This window comes from Panthera pardus, unplaced genomic scaffold (assembly GCF_024362965.1).
Source record: "Panthera pardus isolate Hobbes unplaced genomic scaffold, ASM2436296v1 HiC_scaffold_12, whole genome shotgun sequence".
Taxonomy (NCBI): Eukaryota; Metazoa; Chordata; class Mammalia; order Carnivora; family Felidae; genus Panthera; species Panthera pardus.
The window spans coordinates 19,137,944-19,160,008 of record NW_026526677.1 but is presented as its reverse complement, the minus strand read 5'-3'; the positions used below and the strand labels follow the sequence as shown (position 1 = coordinate 19,160,008).

The 22,065-nt window shown below is 47.7% G+C and overlaps 1 protein-coding gene across 2 annotated transcripts in view; it reads left to right on the top strand.

The window, feature by feature from the left end:
- Nucleotides 1–22,065, top strand: part of ACCSL (1-aminocyclopropane-1-carboxylate synthase homolog (inactive) like) — a 153,864-nt gene that overhangs the window by 81,034 nt on the left and 50,765 nt on the right. The window contains exon 1 of one of the 2 annotated variants that reach the window (XM_053899818.1): nt 20,021–20,321. The exons of the other annotated variant lie outside the window; for it this stretch is intronic. The gene's annotated coding sequence lies outside the window, so the exon portion shown is untranslated. Of the gene's footprint in view, nt 1–20,020; nt 20,322–22,065 lie in introns of those variants that run through there. 2 annotated transcript variants of the gene reach the window in all.

Below are 22,065 nucleotides of genomic sequence, written 5' to 3'. Positions count from 1 at the left end.
ATTATCATAGCCGTTAGCCCAGGAAATGAATGAGGGAGAAGCCCCCACATAAGGCTAGAGTAACCTGGGTGTATTAGGAGGAACAGTGAGAGAGAGGGTCAATGTTGCTTCCATCAGGGATGGACTGTGTTTCCTCACGCAACCTATCAGGAGATAGGAGAGGGATATCAGGAGAGGGTTTACTAGCCAAACACATTTGGGCAAACACATTCTGCAAGATGTCCTTAGGTTGGGGTCCTGATTTATGGGCCATGCAGGGCTGGACACGGGGTACCTCTGTTCATTTTCCCTGTTTCCTGCAGAAGAGATCTAACTGATAGATCATATTGAAATTTAATGTCCCATTAATGGGCCATTTTTCTTGTCTACAAAGGAGTACTAAGCCCTTACAGTGTAACAAAAGAAGATCAGGGGTTTTTCCCTTCAATCTCGCAATCTGAACTATTTCCATTGGGTTAAAAGGTATCCTGAGGGAGAGTCCCTGGGGACAGAAGAAAGAAGATCCATTACCAAGAAAATCCCCCCTGACACCCTGGTGGCATCCAACACAGAATACGTCAGAGGTTCCTGGTGTCAAAGCAACCAGAGGTGTCCCTTGAAGGAAATCACTATGAGCACCATCCTACCAAAAAGGCCCCATAGGAGGGATGCCAGCATTTTCCTATTTTCACATTGCATCCTAGGCTACAGATGGGTGCCTCATGAATGGACCAAAATACTGTGCCATGCCTTGCCTTGACGTGAAGGCTATGCCTTGAAGGCCATACCATACTGTGAATAATCAGCTGTTTTTAACCCATGGGAAACACTAGAGAAGTTTTACAAGAGGAAGTTACCCGATTTTATTTTATTTTATTTTTATTTTTTTTAACATTTATTTATTTGAGACAGAGAGAGAGAGAGCATGAACAGGGGAGGGTAAGAGAAAGAGGGAGACATAGAATCTGAACCAGACTCCAGGCTCTGAGCTGTCAGCACAGAGCCCGATGTGGGGCTCGAACCCACAGACCGCGAGATCATGACCTGAGCCGAAGTCGGACACTTAACCGACTGAGCCACCCAGGCGCCCCCCAATTTTATAATTTAAGTAGTCAGTAGACAGTGACAGAAAACAGTAAAGATAGAAATCCATCATGATGTAAGTGACATTCCATCATATGTAGTCCTCTAAAGCCAACTTCCCTAGGAAATGGTCCCCAGTTAGGCTTTAATTCAATTCATTCAGGTACTGGTTTCAGCTGGCTCCAAGTGGAGATCTTGTGGCCAGAAGAGGATAGACCAGGGATGTGGGAGGGATCACACTAGACCAATGAGGAGGAAACCTTACACTGGAGTCTTAAGATTGGCAGCATTCCTGGTGACCTCGGTGGCTGTCCTGTGCTCAAGACAGCTTTGTATAAGGACAGGAATAAAGAGAGAGCATCAAGTTCTTGGATCTTATTACCATTCTGGCCAGGGTAATGGTAAAAAAAATGGTAAAAATGGTAAAAAAATGGTAAAAAAAAAATGGTAAAAAAAAAACCCAAAAAACTAACTTCCTCTCAAAAGGCAAGCTTTCTACTCCCTGTAGAGTAGCCAAGGGCTAGAGGATTCAGCCTGAGCAATGGACTTGAAAGTGTTCCAGTAACACCATATTCCTTAAAAAGCCCCTTCAATGAAAATAAAAGAAGAGAAGAGGAATTATTCACCAAATTTGCACTGAGGCTGGGAGTCCAGATGAGAGGACTCAGGCCCTCAGGCCCCACATTGGGCGCCAAAATGATGTGGAAATGTTGGGGTTTGGAGCCACTAGTCAAGAAAGAATTCTTGAGATGTCTCTGGTGCAAAAAGGGGTTTTATTGAAGCACAGGGACAGGACCTGCAGGCAGAAAGAGCTATACTGGGGTTATGAGGAGTGGCTGATTATATACTTCAAAGTTGAGGTAGGTAAAGACAAAAGAAGTTTCCAAAAGGAATTTCATATGTTAAGGAAGACTCATGGGATCCTGGAGGCATAACTATTGTCAAGCTAAGGTGGTTTTTTCCTCTAGCAAAGCATTAACATTAAAAAAGTTGGGAGTTCCTAGAAGAACGTCCTATTCTGCCTGTCTCAAGAATTTGTCAATGGGCTGCAGGTAATAAGGAAATTTAATTTTATCTACATTTCTTTTCTTTTTGTTCTCCACATCACTTTAACCTGCTACTTCCTCTGGCTGAAAAAGCCCTTTCCTAGACCTTTACCAGGCTGGCTCCTTCTCATTTTGTGGGCTCAACCTAAATGTCACCTCTTTGGAGAAGCAATAGAGACACCCCGCCCCCCCCACCCCCGCCAGACCTTTTCTCTACCAAGCACATCCCAGCACCACTCACTTCTGTCACGTTGGTCATTGGTGTTAGTGTCGTTGATGTTGCAGTTGGTCATCTCTCATTCATTTGTTTGCCTATTGGCTAGTTGTCTCACCTACAAGTTCAGGGGCCTTGTCTGGATGGTTCACAGTACAAATTCCATGGTTAGCATATAATATGCCCCCAATAATGAGCACCCAATAACGCCCTCACTGCCCCCCATCCCAGAAGAGGTGAAAGCAGCAGCTTCTTAGAGCCAGAGAAAGTTTGGATCCGGGGCTCAAAAAGTTCTAGCAACACTCCCACTCCAACTATCAGAATGGTGTGGGTACTGCAGCACTCTGGGTCCTACTCCCTCTCTCTGGTGTTCTGGTCCCCTAAATCTGTGCTTAAGAAGAACTTTTTAATTGACCCTTTATTCCCCGTCCCACCCTCTATCACTACTATAGGGGCACATGCATCAGGATTTTCATTTGTGCATTTATTTCGAACATCCTGAGAACCTGGATTCAGAAGTCCTGGGCTTAGGTGTGACCTCTACCACCAACCCATTGTGTAGCTTTGGTCGTGTCTCTGCCTCATTCTGGGGCTTAGTTTGTTCCTGTGTCAAAGGGGAGGTAAGGGGTGGACGTCATGAGCTAAGTCCCTGATGATGTGGGAAACAAAGGCAAAAGAAAAATTAAATTTACTGACTACTTACAGCCCATTGACAAGCCCTTGAGACAAGGGAGCTCAGCTGCCTTGATGATGACACTTTACTAAGGGCCAAAGGCAATCTTAGCTTGACATTATCCCTTCCCTCCCCTCCAGGATCCTGTGAGTCTATTTTAACATCTGAAAATTCCTTTGGAAACTCCCTTTATCTCTACCACCCAAGATATATGTTAGCAATCATCCTCCAAGCTTATGGTCCACTGATACATATCTGAAAGGCCTCATGACTGAGGTTTTATTAGACAGTAATAAATGACCTTTTCGTAACAATAGCTAGCCCCCTCAAGTACCTGGAAATCTTGCTTCCAAAATTCTTTAGAGACTTAACCTATTCCTAACCCCCTCCCAACTTGAAAGTTTATAATCAGTCACTCATCACAACCCCAGTGCAGCTCTTTCTGCCCATGAGTCCTGTCCCCATGGTTTAATAAAAAAACCTTTTTGCACCAAAGATGTCTCAAGAATTCTTTCTTTCTCATCGGCTCTGAACTCCAACATTTCCACATCATTTCGGTGCCTGAACATGTGGCTCAAGTCTTCTCATCTGGATTCTGAGCTTTGGTGCAAACTTGGTGAGTAATTCTTCTCATCTCTGTTTACTTTCATTTTAGGGGCTTTTCCAGGAGTATGGCCTTATTGGAACACTTTCATATCAATTGCTTAGGCTGAATCCTCTAGCCTGTGGCTACTCCATAGGGAGGAGAAAACCTGCCTTTTGGCTGGAAGTTAGTACCCTGGCCAGCATGGTCATAAGACCCAGAAACTTGATGCCCTCTCTTTATTCCTGTCCTTATACAAAGCTGTGTTGGGCACAGGACAGCCAGCTAAGTCACCAGGAAGGTTGCTGATCTTACGACTCTCGTGTAAGGTTTTGTCCTCATTGGTCTAATGTGATCCCCTCCATATATCTTGTCTAGCCTCTTCTGGCTGCAAGACCTCCACCTGGAGCCAGCCAAAACCAGTGCCGATTTAATTAAAGCCCACTGGGGACTGTTTCTTAGGGAAGTTCACTGTAGAAGACTACAAATGATGGAATGTCACTTAGATCATGACAGATTTCTTTTTTTTAATGGTTATTTATTTTTGAGACAGAGAGAGAGCGCGCGCACGCGTGCGCGAGCAGGTAGGGGAAGGGCAGAGAGAGAGAGGGAGACACAGAATCTGAAGCAGGCTCCAGGCTCTGAGCTGTCAGCACAGAGCCTGATGTGGGGCTCAAACACATGAACCATGAGATCATGACCTGAGCCAAAGTCGGACGCCCAACCGACTGAGCCACCAGGTACTCTGATCATGATAGCTTTCTATGTATACTTTTTCTGTTCATGTCATCTACTAACTATTTAAATTACAAAGTTGGGTAATTTTCTCTTGTAAAACTTTTCTGCTGTTTTCCATGGGTTGAAAATAGCAGGTTCTTCATGGCAAGGTAAGGCATGGTCTTCGTGGTATAGCCTTCAAGGTAAGGCATGGAACAGCCTGGGCTTCGTGGCAAGGCAAGGCATGATATCTCAGACCGTACATCAGCACACATTTTGCAGTCTAGAATATGATGGGGGAAGCGGGAGGATGCTGACATCACTCTTACAGGGCCTTTAATGGTAGGGCAGTGATCATAGAGATTTCGTTTGAGGGATTCCTCCAGTCACTTTGGCACAGGGTATATGGGATGCCACCTGGGAGTCAGGGGTGGGGGGTTTCCTGCTACTGGACCTTCTCTCTTCTTTGGTCTCCAAGGACTCTCCCTTGGGATGCCTTTTACCCCACTGAAAACAATTTGGATTGCAAAATTTGAGGAAGGATTGATCTTCTGTAACACTGCATGGCCTTAGTATAATCTGTCAGTTAGATCTATTGGCAACAGGGCAAATGGACAGAGGTACCCTAGTTCCAGGCCTTCAGGGCCCTAAATCAGGATCTGGATCTGAGGGCCTCTTAGAAGACATGTTGGGTCAATAACCAGGCCAGTAAACTCCCTCCTGATATATTGGATGATAATTATCTAAACCTAAACCCAGGTTGTTAGAGGAAACACAGGCATCCCTAATGAAGGGAATGCTGACTCTCTCACTGTTCCTCCTCCTAATACATGTGGAGGCTTCTCCCTCATTCATGTCCCAGGTTAGTGGCTATAATTGGAGTTGACTGTGGTTAGTCTACCTTGGGACAGGGACTTTAAGGAATATTCCCATATAGCTGCCAAAACTCCCTTTGTTTCTAGGAAGTTCCCTGTCTTTTCCAGCCTGACATGGGCTGAATATTTACACTTTCGTGGAAAAAACATGGCATCTGCTCATCTGTTTTAGGTGACAATGTTTAGAACCAGGAACCCTCTTTCTCTGCCTTCTGGTGGTAACTTACTTTTTTTCTTTCCCCCTTCTCCCTCCTCCTGTTTCTGCACCACTTTGGGTGTGGCCTGTATAACTGGTTCCTATGACATCTAGGGTGCCTCCTGCACCGTGGGCTCCTCCTCCTACCCTTGCTGTCAAGGAGTGAGGAACACTTCCTTGGACTTACACCACCCACTTCAGATTTCCCCACCAGTGCCCCAGATAAAAACTGACAATGGGAACAAATTGATTGACTTTAAGTGGACCCAGGTGGAACATAATTCATTATTTAAATGAACTTAAGTTTGTTGGTTTCATTAAAACAGATATGCCTTTAGAATTATCAGTACTAAATATAAAACATTTATTCTACCAAGGTTTACTGAAAGTCAAATAAGCCTTTTGCAATATGTCAGCACAAAGATGACTTAAAATCATGGTTCATTTTGTCTCAAAGTTTTCATGGGTAATTGTTAAGATAACTTTCAAAGTCTTTGGTAACCTGAAACTTTACAGTTTTGCTTGAATGATAAATGCGATTGAATTTGTTGGACATCTAGGTCTTTTCCAAATAAGATAAAGTGCTAAAGCATTGATTACTAAACAATAACATTTATTTGCTTTTGACTTCTTTTTTCTTTTGTAATTTAATGTTTATTTATTTTGAGAGAGAGAGGCAGAGACAGAGACAGAACACGAGCTGGGGAGGGGCAGAGAGAGAGGGAGACCCAGAATCTGAAGTAGGTTCCAGGCTCAGAGCTGTCAGCACAGAACCTGACTCGGGGCCCAAACTCACCAACCATGAGATCATGATCTGAGCCAAAGTCGGACGCTCAACCAACTGAGCCACCCAGATGCCCCTGCTTTTGACTTCTTATTGCAAAGAAACAAAGGATATTTGAGTCTGTTGGAAACCATGCTTTGTGTGTAAATGTATCCATAAATTTGCCATCTAAAGAATTCCGGTGTAACAGTTCACAACTGGTTACTACTTAGCTTTCACTGGAGACTAAGGTTTCTAAGGGTTAAGATTCTGCTGCATGTAATTAAGACTGAAGGGAGTAAGGGAAGTAACCTTGTATGTGCAAGAAAGATGTAAAGAATGGGAATACATTTTTGTTGAAGGTAAAAGAAGGTAATTTTGTCCAAAATGAGACTGGTTGTTTGGAGAGAAATGGCTTGGGACAAAATCTGAATGCAAAGGAAAGTTGTAGATGGTTTGTGAAGGGAAATCTTTGGAAAGGAATTTTACGTGTGGCAAGGACAGACTAAGGTTGAAATGAATGGATTTTAAAAGTACACTGGTATAAGATTGAAGTCCTCTTTCTCTCTGTTAAAAAAAGAAGTTTTGCTGGATAGTTGGTCTGCTCTTGATAAGAAAATGTAAACAAAGTTGTTTTTCCTTTGTCAGTCCAGAAAAAACAGTTTCTATGTTTTGTCTTTATCAGGTCTTTGATGATTTGTAATCCTGTTTAGACACCTGCTTTAAAACTTTCTAAGGTTTTTAACAAACTTCCCTGAGATTTAAATCACAAATAAAATCTCTTTGACTAATTATTTATTTGGTATGTCACATTCTGGTATAAGGTCATCACTCAATATTCTGATTATTAAAGTGTTATGTGTCACAGAAATAACCAAATTTCCATGTCAATTGCATCATAATGAACTCTCATATTAGATATTTAACAGTGTCCATTTCTCAGTTTTGTTTTTTTTTTTAATCATTTATAGTTAGTGTTCTGATGTTCTTGCAAAATGTGTTTCGTTGTCAAGGAGATTCATATAAAGGGCTTTTGACAAATACAGGTAGTTGATATCTTTAAGATCATAAAACTAAAATGGGTGAGAATTTCCAGAACTAACAGAAAAGCTGCATTCAACCTGAACAAGAATTAGTTACATGGGGCAGGGAGTGTCTCCTGGGTGGCTCAGTCGGTTAAGCATCAGATTCAGGTCACGATCTTGCTGTTCATGAGTTCGAGCCCCGCATTAGGCTCCACACTGACAGTGGAGAGCCTGCTTGGGATTCTCTCTCTCCCCTCTCTCTCTGTCCCTACCCAACTTGCACACATGCTGTCTCTCAAAATAAATAACTAAAGTTAAAAAAATTTTTAATAACACCCAAAAAAAGAATTAGTAAAATGGGACTAAATGAATTAAGAAAGACGATTCTAGTTTTTGTGACTGTTGTTTAAAACATTGCAGGTTCTCTAATGTTTGCTCTTCCAGATTAAGGAAACTTTCTTTTAAGATATCTATGACTACAGAAATGTGATAGAATATTCATTTGTAAACAAATTGAAGCGTTTAACTTTACTGTCTACCTGAGCCCTCTGAAATGCAAAGTCTCTGTGAGTATTCTTTGTTCCATAGCAATCATCCTTATTTGCATTACTAGTTCAAGAAGAATCTGTCCTCTTTGTAACAGGACACCAATGTAATTGGTCATTTTGCAAGGCTTTGACTGGAATGTCATATTTGAGAGAGACATCCATAGAATCAGATATGACCAGACAACTTTAAGGGACTCAGGTTGACTTCATGAAGCCTGGAACCAATAAAGCCCCTTTGAAATGTTGGCCTGATACCTTACCAGATGAGTAAAGAAATGTCACTTCCTGGCAGGTGTAACAATCTCAGGGTATTTTGGGTCCTTGTGACGAGGAATTTGCCCAAATCTACAGGTATTGCAGGCATGTCTGATGGCGAGTATTATTAGGCTTGACTTCTGGTCTGGAGAGGCTACTCTAAGTTCAATCAAGATTCCTTATAAAAGTTCCAGCAAAGCAGATTTTAAAAGATCTGTACAATAAATCATCATTCTTTCTGCGCTTTTCTAAGTAATCAGGCCAAGTTTGTTAAATTCGGACTTGCTTTACAAACAAATTAATCTTGATTTGGCTATCTCTGGAAATAAGGGTGATTTTAGAGAGAAAAATTCTGTTTTAATAACCCACCTTTGTTGATGTTAAATTCTAGTTCTGATTGTCTTTGAGTGTTTGTTGTTTGCCTGAGCTAGACAACTTGGGGTAAACGTCAGAGAAATTGCTACAATAGCTCATGTATAGACAATCTTCTTTCTTGTTATTCTGTGGGGATAATAACAGGACCCAGTGGGCATATGAAATGGAAAAGGCTGGAAAATGCTCCAATAGAGCATAACTGTTCAGAGGTATCAATCTTGTTTATTCTGACCAATCCGACTTAAAAGGGGATTCTCCTATTAGAAATGCAGACGACAGTTGGTTTAGCGATGGCAGAAGTTTCATGGAAAAGGGGATTAGAAAAGCTGGGTGTGCTATAGAAGCCAAAGCTGTCCCAGCAAATACATCCACCCCAAACGCGGAGTTAGTAGCACTCACTGGGGCTTTGCAATTGGCAAAGGGCCTCAAAAGTAACATCTATACTGACTCTAAATATGCCTCCTAGTCCCACATTCCCATGGGGAAATTTGGAAGGAAAGGGGATTATTATCAGCTCCACAATCAAATATGGGCCCGAAGTTATTACTCTTCTTGAGGCTGCACACCTATCTAGGGAGGCAGCTGTAATTCACCTCAGAGGAGATCAAAGGCATATGACCTGAGAATCTAAAGAAAACAATCTGGCAGACGGTGCAGCCAAACCAGCAGCACAAAATAAACAAATACTAAGTCTTATACCAGCCTTACCTCCAAGAAAGTCCATGACTCCAGTCTATTCAGACCCAGAAAGTCACAGAGCCCAGGAACAAGGATGTTCAAAACATGTACAGGACTGGCTTGTTAATAATGAAGGAAAAATCTTTATACCCAACAATAACCAATGGAAAGTAATACAGGGTTTACACCAAGTAACTCATTTGGGTAAAGAGGCCCTGGGGCGATTGGTTAAAAACACCTTTGCTGGAATTAACTACACCACTACTAGAAAACAGGTCTGTCGATCATGTGCTATTTGTGCACAAGCAAATCCAGAGGGTGCAACTCAACACCCTCTTTTTTTTTTTAACATTTATTTATTTTTGAGACAGAGAGAGATAGAGCATGCGCGGGGGAGGGGCAGAGAGAGAGGGAGTCACAGAATCGGAAGCAGGCTCCAGGCTCCGAGCTGTCAGCACAGAGCCTGATGGGGGGGCTCGAACTCACGGACTGTGAGATCACGACCTGAGCCAAAGTCGGATGCTTAACCAACTGAGCCACCCAGGCACCCCTTGACACCCTCTCTTAAGGCTGGCCCAAAGGCAGGGGGGACATATCCTGCGAGGACTGGCAATTAGATTTTACACAAATGCCACCTTGTAAAGGATCTAAGTACTTACTGGTTCATATAGACACCTTTACTGGATGGGTAGAGAGGCCTTTCCTTGTAAAATAAAAAAGTCCACTGAGGTGACAAAAACTTTGCTAAGAGAAATTGTCCCTAGATTTGGCCTCTCTTGGTCCTTACAAAGTGACAACACTCTCTTTTACTGCACAAATAACTCAGCAAGTAGCTTGGGCCTGAAAAATTAATTACTATTTGCATTCGGCCTGGCATCCACAGTCCTCCAAAACTGAATTGCCCTTGATATTCTGACTGCAGTTCAAGGGGGCTGAAGACTAGATTGCTGGCCTCTAACAGGGCCCCAACGGCTATGCTGCTGTAACTTGTGTCCATGGCTTCCACAGGCTGGTGAGGCTGCTGTATTCTGGGTTTTGCCTCGACGCACAGATGCATTATTAAAACCACTACCAACCCAGCCAACCTTCCAAGTTTAAAACAACGGTGAACACATTCTGTGTTTCATTGGTGTGACCACCTAACATCCATCCTTGTTTCCTCTTTGGGGCTGAAGAATGTTGTGTGGCACACGGAAACTCTTAATAAGTACGTAGTCAAAGCCCTAAATGACACCCAAAATAGCATTTCCCTATTAAACACTTAAGTAACAAACGGGTAAAGCAATTTTACAAAATAGAACGGCATTAGATGTTTTAACGGCTGCGCAAGGCAGAACTTGTGCTCTCATAGAAACAGAATGCTGTGTATACATTCCAGATTACCACAAAAATATTTCTGGGTTTCTGACAGACAAGAATACTCAGTTTGGTGCTTTAAACGATCCCTCTCTTTCCTTTAATGATTGGTTAAACTCCTGGACTGGAAGAATATTTTGTCAACTATCAAAGGACTCTTATTTGGGCTGCTTCTTCTTTTTGTTATTCTAATGATGTTTTACCATTTTCCTCCCGTGTCTCTCCACCTGGTGCTGAGACTCCTTCACTGACATAACTTCAAGGCAACAGATAGCGCTTTCCACTCGGGAAGATCCATACATGTGGTCTCCCTTAGATTCAGCTGCCTCTGCCTTTCATAACTCCCGTAAATTCCCCAACTGACCGATGTTGACCCGTAGGTAGAGACATCTCTATGCCCCTCATTCAGAAGATGAGACTTTCCTCCCTCAGCAACCTTAAAGATTTAAGGGTCAAAATTGTTCAGGGGGGAATGATGGGGGAAACAAAGGCAAAAGAAAAATTAAATTTCCTTACTACTTACTACTATAGCCCAGTGACAAGTCCTTGAGACAGGCAGTGACCTTTCTCTGCCTCGAAGATGACACTTTGCTAACAGCAAAGGGCAATCGTATAGCCCTCTCCGCCCCCGGGATGCTGTGAGTCCTACTTTAACATATAAAAATTCCTTTGGAAACTTCCTTTATCTCCAGCCCCTGAGATATATGTTAGCAATCATCCTCCAAGCATATGGTCCACTGATAGACGTCTGAAGGGTCTTGTGACTAAGGTTTTATTTTATTTTGTTTTATTTTATTTTATTTTATTTTATTTTATTTTATTTTATTTTATAAGGTTTTTGTTTGTTTGTTTAAATGTTTATTAATTTTAGAGAGAGAGGGCTCGAGAGAGAGCATGGGCTTAGGAGGGGCAGAGAGAGTGGGGGACAGAGGATCCAAAGCGAGTTCTGTGCTGACAGCAGAGACCCTGATGCAGGGTTCTGTGGGGCTTGCAGAAGGGAGATCATGACCTGAGCAGCAGAAGTTAGATGGTCAACTGACTGAGCCACCCAAGTGCCCCTGTTTGTTCGTTTTTAAGTTTATTCATTTATTTTGAGAGTGAGAGCAAGTGAGCACAGGGGAGGGACAGAGAGAGAAGGATAGAGAATCGCAAGCAGGCCCCACATTGTGGAGCCCTGATATGAGGCTTGAACCCACGAACCATGAGATCATGACCTGAGCTGGAATTGAGTCAGACGCTTACCTAACTGAGCCACCCAGGTGCCCCTCATGACTAAGGTTTTATTAGACAGTAATAAACGACCTTTTCCTAACAACAGCTAGCTCCTCAAGATGCTAGAAAACTTGCTTCCAAAATTCCTTAGAGACTTATGCTATCCCTAACCCCCTCCCAACTTGAAAGTATACAATCAGTCATCCCATCACAACCCCAGTGCAGCTTTTCCTGCCCATGGGTCCCATCCCTGTACTTTAATAAAACCACCTTTCTGCACGGAAGACATCTCAAGAATTCCTTCTTGGCCATTTGTTCTGAACCCCAACATTGTCACCTCCATTAAAAAGGGCTGGGGACATGGTCCAGGGGGACCATGTGGGCTGTGGGATGTCTGAGTCTAGCTGGAGCGAGTGAGTCTAGCCTCACTCACGGCAGGGAGACAGTCGGTTTCCTGCTGGCCTGTGCTCCACGTGTCCAGCCCTCCTAGCTGGTATCTGGGAATGAAGGGAAGTGGGACAGGACGTGAAATCTGGGTCACCAGCCCACCAAGCACACCCGCCCCGCCACGTTCCCAGACTCTCTCTGCCTCCCTCTGAACTGAGCTTCCTCACAGGCTGTGGAAGTGGCCCAGGTCTCATGCAGTAACTGTCCCAATCTATGGGAAGAGCAGGGTGGGGGGAGGGGCAGGGCGGGGAGCACAGAGCAGGCAGACCAGCCAACTTCCCAAAATAGGCTCACATCTCTTCCCAAGTGAACAGAATCAAGATAATCCAGCCTTCTGAAGTTCAAGGCCAAGGCAGGGCAGAGGTCCCAGCAGAAGTGGGTTTGAGGCTGGGGATATGGCAGGAACAATAATGTGCATTTGGCAGGCAGAGAAGATTTTTCCTTTCAGGCACTTCAGGCGGATGCTTCTTCCTGCACCTCCTGCAGGGAATTTCCTTGGGCCAAGGACTAGCAGACCCTGGAAGAGTCCGCATGGAAACTGATTTCCCTGGTTTCTGTCCCAGGGGTCAGATCTGCATCCCCATTCCAATCCCAAGCAAAACAGGATGGATGAATTCCCCGGTGGCTCTCTCGGCTCTCTCTTGGCACACACACTCTCTCTCATCTCTCTGTCTCTCTGGGCTCAAGCAAGAATTTTCCATGGTGTGAAACCTTTTCTTCTACAGACTTGGTCATCTCACTAGAAAGTCCCCTTCCCCCTTTCAAGGACAGTAGTCTGTTAAACTAATTCATATCAAGGTGTGAACAATTCCCTGATGGCTTTCAACCTGCTGTGTGCATTTGACTATGAACTCCTGCAGCAGGGGGTGGTGGGGGAGGCTGTAATTAGTGTTTGGATAATAATAAAGACGATGACCGTAATAAGTAATAGTAGATAACAAATCGTAACAGCCAGCAATTACGGAATGTTTTCTAAATGCGATGTAATCTCTTAAAGGCTTTATGTATATTACCTTGTCTCACTACCCCTTATGGTAGGTACTATTCTTACCCCACTTTACAGAGGAGGAACTAAGGCTCAAAGAAGGTAAATAAGGTGCCTAGAATCTCACCAGAGCGGGGTGGGTTGGAGCCTCAAATTGGAGAGTCCCTTCCAACAGGTGTGTGGATGGTGGCAGGAGCAGATGGGAGAGGACCGAGCCAGGCCCCAGCTTTGGGGTAGAAGATGGGCCTATGGCCTCTGCAAGGTTTGTGTCGTCCCTGCCTTCCTCCCAGGCAGAACCCTGAGTGCCGAAACCACCCTCACTACCAAGCCTCGTATTGCTGGGGCTCTCCCAGGCAGCCGCGGGGCAGGCATGCCACAAGACTGGTCCTTCCTGGGCTACCCTTGGTGAGTCACAAACTTGGCTTCCAAGGGGAGCTGGTCTCACGTTAGGTTTAGCCAAAAGGTAGGGGATTAATAGCAGGCCGCAGGCCTTGCCGTCCAGCCTCATGGCCGTGAGGACAGCTCAACACCGTGTGCGGGCCTACCCAGCTCTGCCCCTTGCCAGCTGTGTGGCCTTGGACGAGTCACTTTATCTCTCCGAGTCTCAGCCTCCTGATATTTCAAATGACAACAACCCTTGCCTTGCAACCGTGCCATAAGAGTCCACGGAAGATGAACAGAAAACCTGGCAGGGAGAGGTGCTGGGTGAATGGTGGGCGCCTGCTTGGCTCAGGGCTGCCAGCCCATCCACACTCCGGCTCTCCCCTCCCCCGCCCCACTTCCGGCCCAGGCTCGGCCAGATGGTGGGACCTGGGAAACGCAGCCGAGCTGCACGCTCCTGGTCTATTTTGAGAATCCTCCTGTTTCCTTTCCTGCCTGGGGCCATGTGGTGGCTGCGGGTCTCTGCTCACAGGATGGGCTCAGAGCTGGACCTTATCCTTCCCCTGCCCCTCACTTCTAGCCCTTCCCTTCCTCCTGGCCTGGGCCCTGTGAGCCCCCACATCCTGGCTCCCAGCTCAGACACTGCAGCCGGTGACCACAGGGGCAAAGGTCGGGTGCCCAAAGGGGCTTTGAGGTGGGGGCTGGTCGATTGCCTACAATATCGAGAAGGTGGGCAGCTAGAGCCGGCCCCTTGTTGCCCTGGCCTGGGCCCCACTTCTGCAGAGCCTTGTCCTCAGAGGCCGCCAGCACCCTGTTGTCACTGCTAGATTGCCGGTTGGGTGGAGTCATCTGTATTCCACACACTGTTTCCTTCACAACCACCTCGGGATCCTACAGAGAATCCTGGCCCAGGCGGAAAGTGAGAATGTTCCCTGGCCTGGGCCCTGGCTGGTTTAAATTCCAGGGGAGCAGGGGAAGCAGAGGTCCCACATCCCTCAGTCACCATGCTGGAAACCTGGGAGTCCTCCTTGCCTCCTCTCCCTCCCTTCCTCCTCTCTGCACAGAGCTCTGATGCCCTCTGCCTGGCTTTCAGTCCCCCCTCCCTCACTTATTAAATCTGTGACCTCTCACCTCTCGGTGCCTCAGTTTGCTCATCTGAGAAAAGAAGGGTACCTACTTCATGGGCCTGTGGGGAAGTGATATTGAGTCGATACTGGTAAAGTGCTTAGGAAAGTGCCTGGCACATAGTAATTGCTCAATAAAGTGTAGCTCCTATTCTCTAACTGGTCAACAAAGTCTGCCTCCTCCAATTCTCTTACGTGGTTTCATCCCTTCTGTTGCTGTCCTTGTTCACCGTCTCCTGGGGTGCAGCCAAATCCTTCCACCGGTTTCACCTCCTCTGTTCTTCACCCTGCTAAAACTGGGCATCTTTCTGAATAAAAAGTCTGATTTGTGTTGCAGGGTTTTGGAATCAGATAGATTCACTAATTTGCTCAACAAATTCTTGAGCACCTACTGTGCCCTCAGCCCTATTCTGAGAGCTGGACCCCCCGAGTGCCCTAAACAAAGTATGAAGTGAATTTTCTAGTGGGTTCCAGTTCCAGCCCCTACTACCCAGTGGCCATGGGCAAGTTCCTTACCTCTGGGACTCTCAATTCTGTCAGCTACACAATGGGATCATGGAGAACCTGCCCTGGGCTGGCTGTGAGGATTAAGTGAGGATTAAGTGAGCACATGGCTCTACACACGGAGTGTATGAAATGTTGTCCCAGTGATAGCTCCAGAGTAACGCCTGGGAGGATGGTGTCATTCCACCCCTCATAACCTTCCAAGTTTCATGCTGGCCTCAGGCATGGCATTCAAGGCGCGTGTGATCTGGTCCCGGGAGACGCCTCCCCACCCCCACCATTCCTGTCTCTGTGCAACTCCGGCCAACCCAGGTGTCCCCCCAGGCTCCCCCCGCTCAGCCGCTCGGCAGGAACGTGTCACATGTACCTTGTGCTCCCAGACCCTATCCCTGGCGTGGCGTACCGGCATGCCGTGGATTTTGGTGGATGCGTGTGCGAGGGCGCATGCGTGTGGGGGGATCAGTGTCAGAGGTTCACGCTCCACTGGAGGGGAGAGGGTCCCCACAGGCTGGTGGGATGGAATGCGTCAGCTAGCATCCACTAGCTAGCAACAAGCAGCAACAAGTAGAGCCCAACGTGGATAATGGGGCAAACATAATAGGTGTTCATTTCTCACTGGAGCCTGAGGCCAACGCTGGCCGGGCTGCCTGTGGGTTTCCTCCACGCTCTGATCTGGGGAGGCCGAGGCCGGCTCCCTCGAGCTGGTGGCTCTGCCACTATTTAGGTGTCTTCTGCATCCGACTGGCAGAGAAAGAATGTGGAGGAGGTACAGCTGCTCTTCAAAGCCTTGGCTCAGCAGTGGTACTCGTTGCTTCAGCTCATGTCCCATTGCCCAGAGCTCCGTCACACGGCCTGGCCTGGGAGCAGGGGACGTGGGAAACGGAGTCTAGCCATGTGCCCGGGAAAGAGCAGGGAGCACGGGTTTCGGTGATCACTGACCATCCCTGCCAGTACAGCCACCAGGCTGACTCCGGTTTTCTAGTCGCCCCTCTGTGTGTGTGTGTGGACACCGTTGGGCAGACCCCCAGGCCACCGTGAAGGGGGCGGGGCTGCCGGCTTGGCTGCCCCCACGCGCCTCACTATGTGGGACTGACACAGCTTAATTCACGGGTTACAGCCCCTCCTCTTCTGCTGGGCAGAGAGCGAGGCTGACCCCCCCCACCCCCGCCATGCATCAAGATGGGGGTGGGGCTGGAGGGTGGCTCGAGGTCAAGTGCTCTTCTTGGTGGACTGAGGGCTCTGTCAGGGTTCGGGGACAGGGCTTTCGAGCTGCGGGAGTCCAGACCCGTGCCGACTGCTGCTCTTCCTCCTTCGTCAGGAGGAGTCTGGGCTGTGTCCTGCATAACGTCCTAATCTTCCAGATGGTCACAGCTGCTTCTCCGAAGCCGCAGCACCATCCAGTAGTGGAGACCAGGCTTATTTCTATGGCCAAGTGCACTCGCTTGCAGTTTGAAAGGCTCTTTGAGAGCCAAGCCTCTTTGCCCCTCAAAACTTCCAGCCATGGGAAGCAGAAAACAGGCCTCCCCCACCCCTCACCCCCACCCCTCGCTGTCGCTGTCGCTGTCGCGGGCAGAGCAGTGTCAGCTAGAGCACCGGGCAGCCTGGCCAGCCCCGCCCCTCGGCTTCCTGCCCCACCTCCTGCGCAACTGCAACGCCTGCCCCCTCCTCAGCCAGCCTCACTCCAAGGCCAAGAATCTCAGGAAACCCTAGCCCAGGGGTCCTCACTGGGGAACGTTTAGAACTTAGTGGGGGCATTTTATATTGCTGCCGGGACTGGGGCGTACACTGGCCGAGGAAGCCGCAGAATCTGGGCCATGTAAGAACCATCCTGCGTCCTGCGCCACCTCTGCCCGTGCAGCCGTGTATTCCTGTAGGACAGTGCTTCTCAAACTCGAACATGCAAGGCCTGAAAACAGACCGCTGGGCTTCATCTTACAGTTCCTGATCCAGTGGGTCTGCAGCGGGCCGAAGGGTGTGTGTTTCTAACGGTTCCCAGGTGATACCGGGGACCATGCTCTGAGAACTGTCGTAGGGGGAAATCTGTTTTTAAGCATCTGAGCCTCGGTATAATTCTGTTTTACATCTGAACACAAAGTATTCCTTGCGTTTTTATATTCGTGTAATTTTCCTGGATTGCAACTGCCGCGTCAATTAATCTCTTTTGTTCTTTTGCGAACTTTACCAGGAGTTTTTCACCTCAGAAAATGGCCTCCCCCGGCGATGCCCCTGGGGGTGTCCAGGTTGTGGGTTTGTCGCTGTAGCGATCTGCGTTCACAGCTGCCACCTGACATTTGAAGTTTGTGTCCATCTCTCTCCGTATGTGCCAGTCTCTGACTGTTTCTTCAGGCCTTCGATGTACTCTTAGCATTATTCAAATGACTTTATTGCAAATGACTTTATTGCAAAATGCTTTCCTTTTGTTTCTCCCTTGTATCAGAGTTAGAACACTGTGTGTGTGTGTGTGTGTGTGTGTGTGTGTATTTCAGATTAGCGACTGGATAATTTTTTGTTTCTGAGAATTTCATTTGGGGAGGTCAAGGGGGGTGTTTCTAAATCTTTATTTTAAAAACAGGGTATTGCATCTGTTAGAATTGAGACCAATGGTTTAGTCCAGCTCCCACACTGGACAGGGTAAAACACACCCCAGATGGGGGAGTGACTTGGGGGAGGCACAGGGACTCCTTCCACCCCCCACCCTGACTCTGGGGTCCATAGCAGCAGAGGAGAACGAGCCTCTGTGAAAGCCTACTGGGTGCTGGGCACCCTAGTGGGTATTACAGGAGATGGGAGAGGGTGTCATTAGACCCATTTTCCAGCTCAGGAAGGTTGGGTGACCTGCCCAACAGACACACAGCTGTGAAATTGTAGCACTGGGATTCCAGCCCCAAGACTCTGGTTCCACAGCCACTAAGAAGGCTGCTCACCGCTATGCGGAAAGAGGATATTTTCAATGACTGCTGTTCTCACCACGCAGCTGATAATCCACACGTGTTGAGGACATGCACGAGACCCTATGTGCCTCAGCTGTCAACAGAATTGATTTAGTGTCTCTCTTCAGGGAGCTTATGTTCTGGTGGAGAAGCCTGAGCATAAATAGCTCATTGCAAGGTGGATGTTCTAACAAGGTGGAGAGGACAATGAGAGCGTGTGCTAGGAAACGTGACCTGACCGGGGAGTGAGGGTGGGAAGCCTGGGGTGGGGAAGGGCGGGCAGTGCAGTCGGTAAGGAGGCAGGAAGGAGAGGGCTCTGTACCCAAGAAGACAGTGGTAGGAACTGTCCGATATGACTTGTGTCCAGTTGTGAGGAACCCAGTGCATTTAAGAGGAAGGAGGCTGGTGTGTTTGGAGCCTGGAGAGCAAGAGAGAGAACAAAGCAGGAAAGGTAGCCAGGTCAGCCCCCACCGGACCAGTTGGGACAGAGGACCAGGGGAAGAGTTTGGTTTTTATCCTAAAAGCAATAGGAAGCTGGGTGTTATGGTCAAATGTGTCCCTCCTCACACATGCCCCCTAAAAGATGTTGAAGTCCTACTCCCCAGTACCTGCGGATGTGACCTTATTTGGAAACAGGGTCTTTGTAGACAGTCAAGTTAGGATGAGATCATTAGAGTGGACCCTAATGCAATATGACCAACAGCCTTATAAAAAGGGGGAAACGTGGACCCAGAGGCAGGAAAGGCCATGTGAAGACACAGGGAGAGCTGTCTGCAAGCCCAGGAGTGCCCGAGGCTCCCAGAAGCCGGAGGAGAGGCATGGAGCAGGTTCTCCATCACAGTCCTCCAACCCTGCCCACACCTGATCTCAGGTGAGGGCCTCCAGAGTGGTGAGACCATGCATTTCTGTCGTCTAAACTGCCCGGTCTGGGGTACTGTGCTGTAGCAGCTCCAGGAAACAAATGCACCAAGGATGGCTTTTAGCAGAGGAATGGTGTGGCCAGATTTGACGTTTTGAGATGGTCTTGCTTGTCATGGCGTAGAGAATGGACAGAGGCACACAAGTGGCTGTGGGGAAAAGGCTGTCACGCTCCAAAGACAGTTGATGGTAGCATGGCGTGGGTGGAGCAGACAGAGATGGACCAAAGTGGACCGAGGTGGGAGATGCATAGAAGATGGAGTTTATAGGGCGTGTCCAGGATGGATCCTAGGATGCTGGCTGCTGCTAAGGAGAGGAGGGCAGTGCCCGTCCCTGAGATGAAGACACCTAGGCCAGGTCTGAGGGTAAAGATCATGAGTTTGTGTCTGAATCTGAGGTGCTTTTAGGGCATCCGGTGGAGCTACAGATTCTGTCCCCCAGGAAATTTGAACCGGAGATAAAGTTTGGACCCACATTCCAGATGTTTCCAGAAGCTTCTGCCTTGGGGACTCAGGGCAGCTTTCATGGGCCTCAGTGTGGCAGAACTCATGTCCTTCAACAGAAGTCGTCGCCTTGGCTTCACATGATGCTCAAGTGGGGAGATTTTAAGGTCCCAATGCCCAGCCCGTATCCCAGACCAATTAAACTGGGAGCTCCTGCGGTAGGACCCAGGCATCAGTGTCTGTGTTTCCCTTTCAGCCGAGCAGAGAGTGCCGTGTTGCTGCTCCGCTGTGGGGTTGTCTGACTGAACCGCTTTTGGAACCCCCCGGTGTTAGTTTCTTTGGGGCTGTTGGAGTTCCAGAGATTCTTCTAGTTCCCTCGCCTCTTCTGCCTGGGTGGGGTTGGGCGGGAGAGCCAGGGGTGGGAGGGGTTGCCCAACCTCAAGGAATGGAAAAGGGGATCTGGGGAAATTTGAAAGTAGATGTATATGTTTGGGGTTCACCCAGCCAAGGGGCGGCTGTGAACACCCGGAGATACGGGTTACTTATTGCCAATGTAGCATCAGGAAGGCTTTGGGCCGTGTGTGATAGAAACCCCAATGAACAGTGGCTAAAACAACTGTGGCTTTGTTTGTCCTCCACAAGAGGCTAGATTCAAGCAGCTGAAGACTTTGGTTCGAGGGCTCCGTGGTGCTGGTGGCTGCTCTCTGCAATCCTCTTGGCCTCGCCTCATGGGAAGAGAATGCCTTCCTTCTTCATCTGTGGGGGGGACAGGCAAGGGAGAAGGGGAGTGGGTGCTGGGTTAGCCACCCAACAGTCTCTCTCGCGGTCACCAAATCGCCGTCAGCATGGCATGGTGGTTAAAGGTGCGGCGTCTGGAATCAGGCAAACCTTGGCGCAAATCCCAGCTCTACAGTTTCTTAACTGTTTTGAGCCTCGAATTCCCCATCTGTGAAAAGAGAATGATAGCAGCACCTCCCTAAACAAGGGATCGTGATAATGAAACGAGAGGAGGTATGTAAATGGTTGAGCCGGGGCGGGAGTGGACGGGTGGGGTGTCCTTTTGGAGGAATGGAGTACATGGAGGTGCTCCACATCACTGTCACCGCCAGGTATAAATGTTAGCCAGGTTAGGCTGGCCAGAGCCGTTTAATCCTGTATTTGACCCAATGAAATAAATACTGTCAGCACATTTCACAGAATAGGAGGCTGAGGCACAGAGAGGTTAAGAAAATTGAGGCTAGATTCAAACCCAGGCAGTGTGATTCTGGAACTCATCCTCATGACTATTTTTTTAAATGTGTATTTATTTTTGAGGTGGGGGAGGGGCACAGAGGATCTGAAGCGGGCTCTGCGCTGACAGCAGTGAGCCCGACGTGGGGCTCGAACTCACTAACCATGAGATCCTGACCTGGGCTGACGTCAGACGCTCTACCGACTGAGCCACCCAGGCACCCCTGGAGCTTATAACTTTTACACCAAGCTGCCTTCTTGACATATAGTAGCCATTATTGTTATCATTCATTAATAATAACTATTCATTAATAATAATAACATTAAGTAAGCTCCTGTTTTGTGCCAGGTTCTGTTCTGGGCATAGGGGTCACAGAGATGTACTAAGATAGAGTCTCCACCCGCAAGGAGCAAGGAGTCTTGTAGGGGAGACAGAACCATAAACAGACACATAATAACAGGTGGTGTGGACACCGGGACCCATCTACCAGCAGAAAAATTGGTGAGTGGTACTCATTATTTGTATGCAAAATGAAATCCCAACGGTGAATTGTGCTTGCAATCAGGAGCGAAACAAGCTTCCCAGCTTTGGGTGGTGGCTTGCTTCCAGCTTTGCCCACGGGTCTTTTCTGGCTCTTTCTGTTCAGACTTTTGCTAGCAGCAGCAACAGGCATCCAGGTTTAAAAAAAAAAAAAAACAAAAAAGGAGAAATTTCAAAATTATTAAAATTGGGAAATGCTGTAAGATTTAGGGGAAAGGAATGGAAGTCGGTGTCTCTTGCGCTGGTGACCTGCCAGTGGCCTCACTTTGCCCATCTGTTAAATGGAGACTCATTCACGCGTTCCCGCATTCATTCAGGAAACTGTGAGAGAGATCCCACCCACCCTGTTCAGAGCTAATTATAAACACAAACTTTAAGTGGACAGGAAGAATTCTAGAAAAGGAGGCTCGGCTTCTGCCTTAGAACACAGGGGTTGCAGGGTGGGAAGGGCTGGGATGAAGGGGTTTAGTCCGAGTGTAAGAAGGAAGCTGAGCCCTGCTTCCCACAGGCTCCTTCTCCCACCTGGATGTTGAAAGGGCTGCGGAGATCAGAATCCCTTTTTCCCTGGTACCCCTCACCCCCCTGCACCCTGAGTAACAGGTCCTCTCAGAGGCAGAACGGCTTGTTCCCAGTATTAATGGCTCAGGGAGGGGGCCTTGGTGACAGGCCATCAGGGAGAAGGAAATGGTTTTGCAATTACAGTCTTTATCTCTCTCTCTCTCTCTCTCTCTCTCTGTTTTTTCCATCTGCAAGCAAGGAGGTAGGGAAAGCCTTTGTCCCTGCTCCTTTGTCCCTGCTTCTGGGCCAGGTGACACAGGCCCTCCCTCCTCTTGTGCTCTGTGACCCAAGACCGTGTGGGGGTGCATTCTAGTGGGACTGAGCCTCCCCATGCTGCTCTGGGCTTTGTTGGAGCCTGACCTTGAAGGACTATCTCCTCAGACTCCTTCCAGACCTTCTTGCCTCTGAGCTGGCCTGGTGGCACCC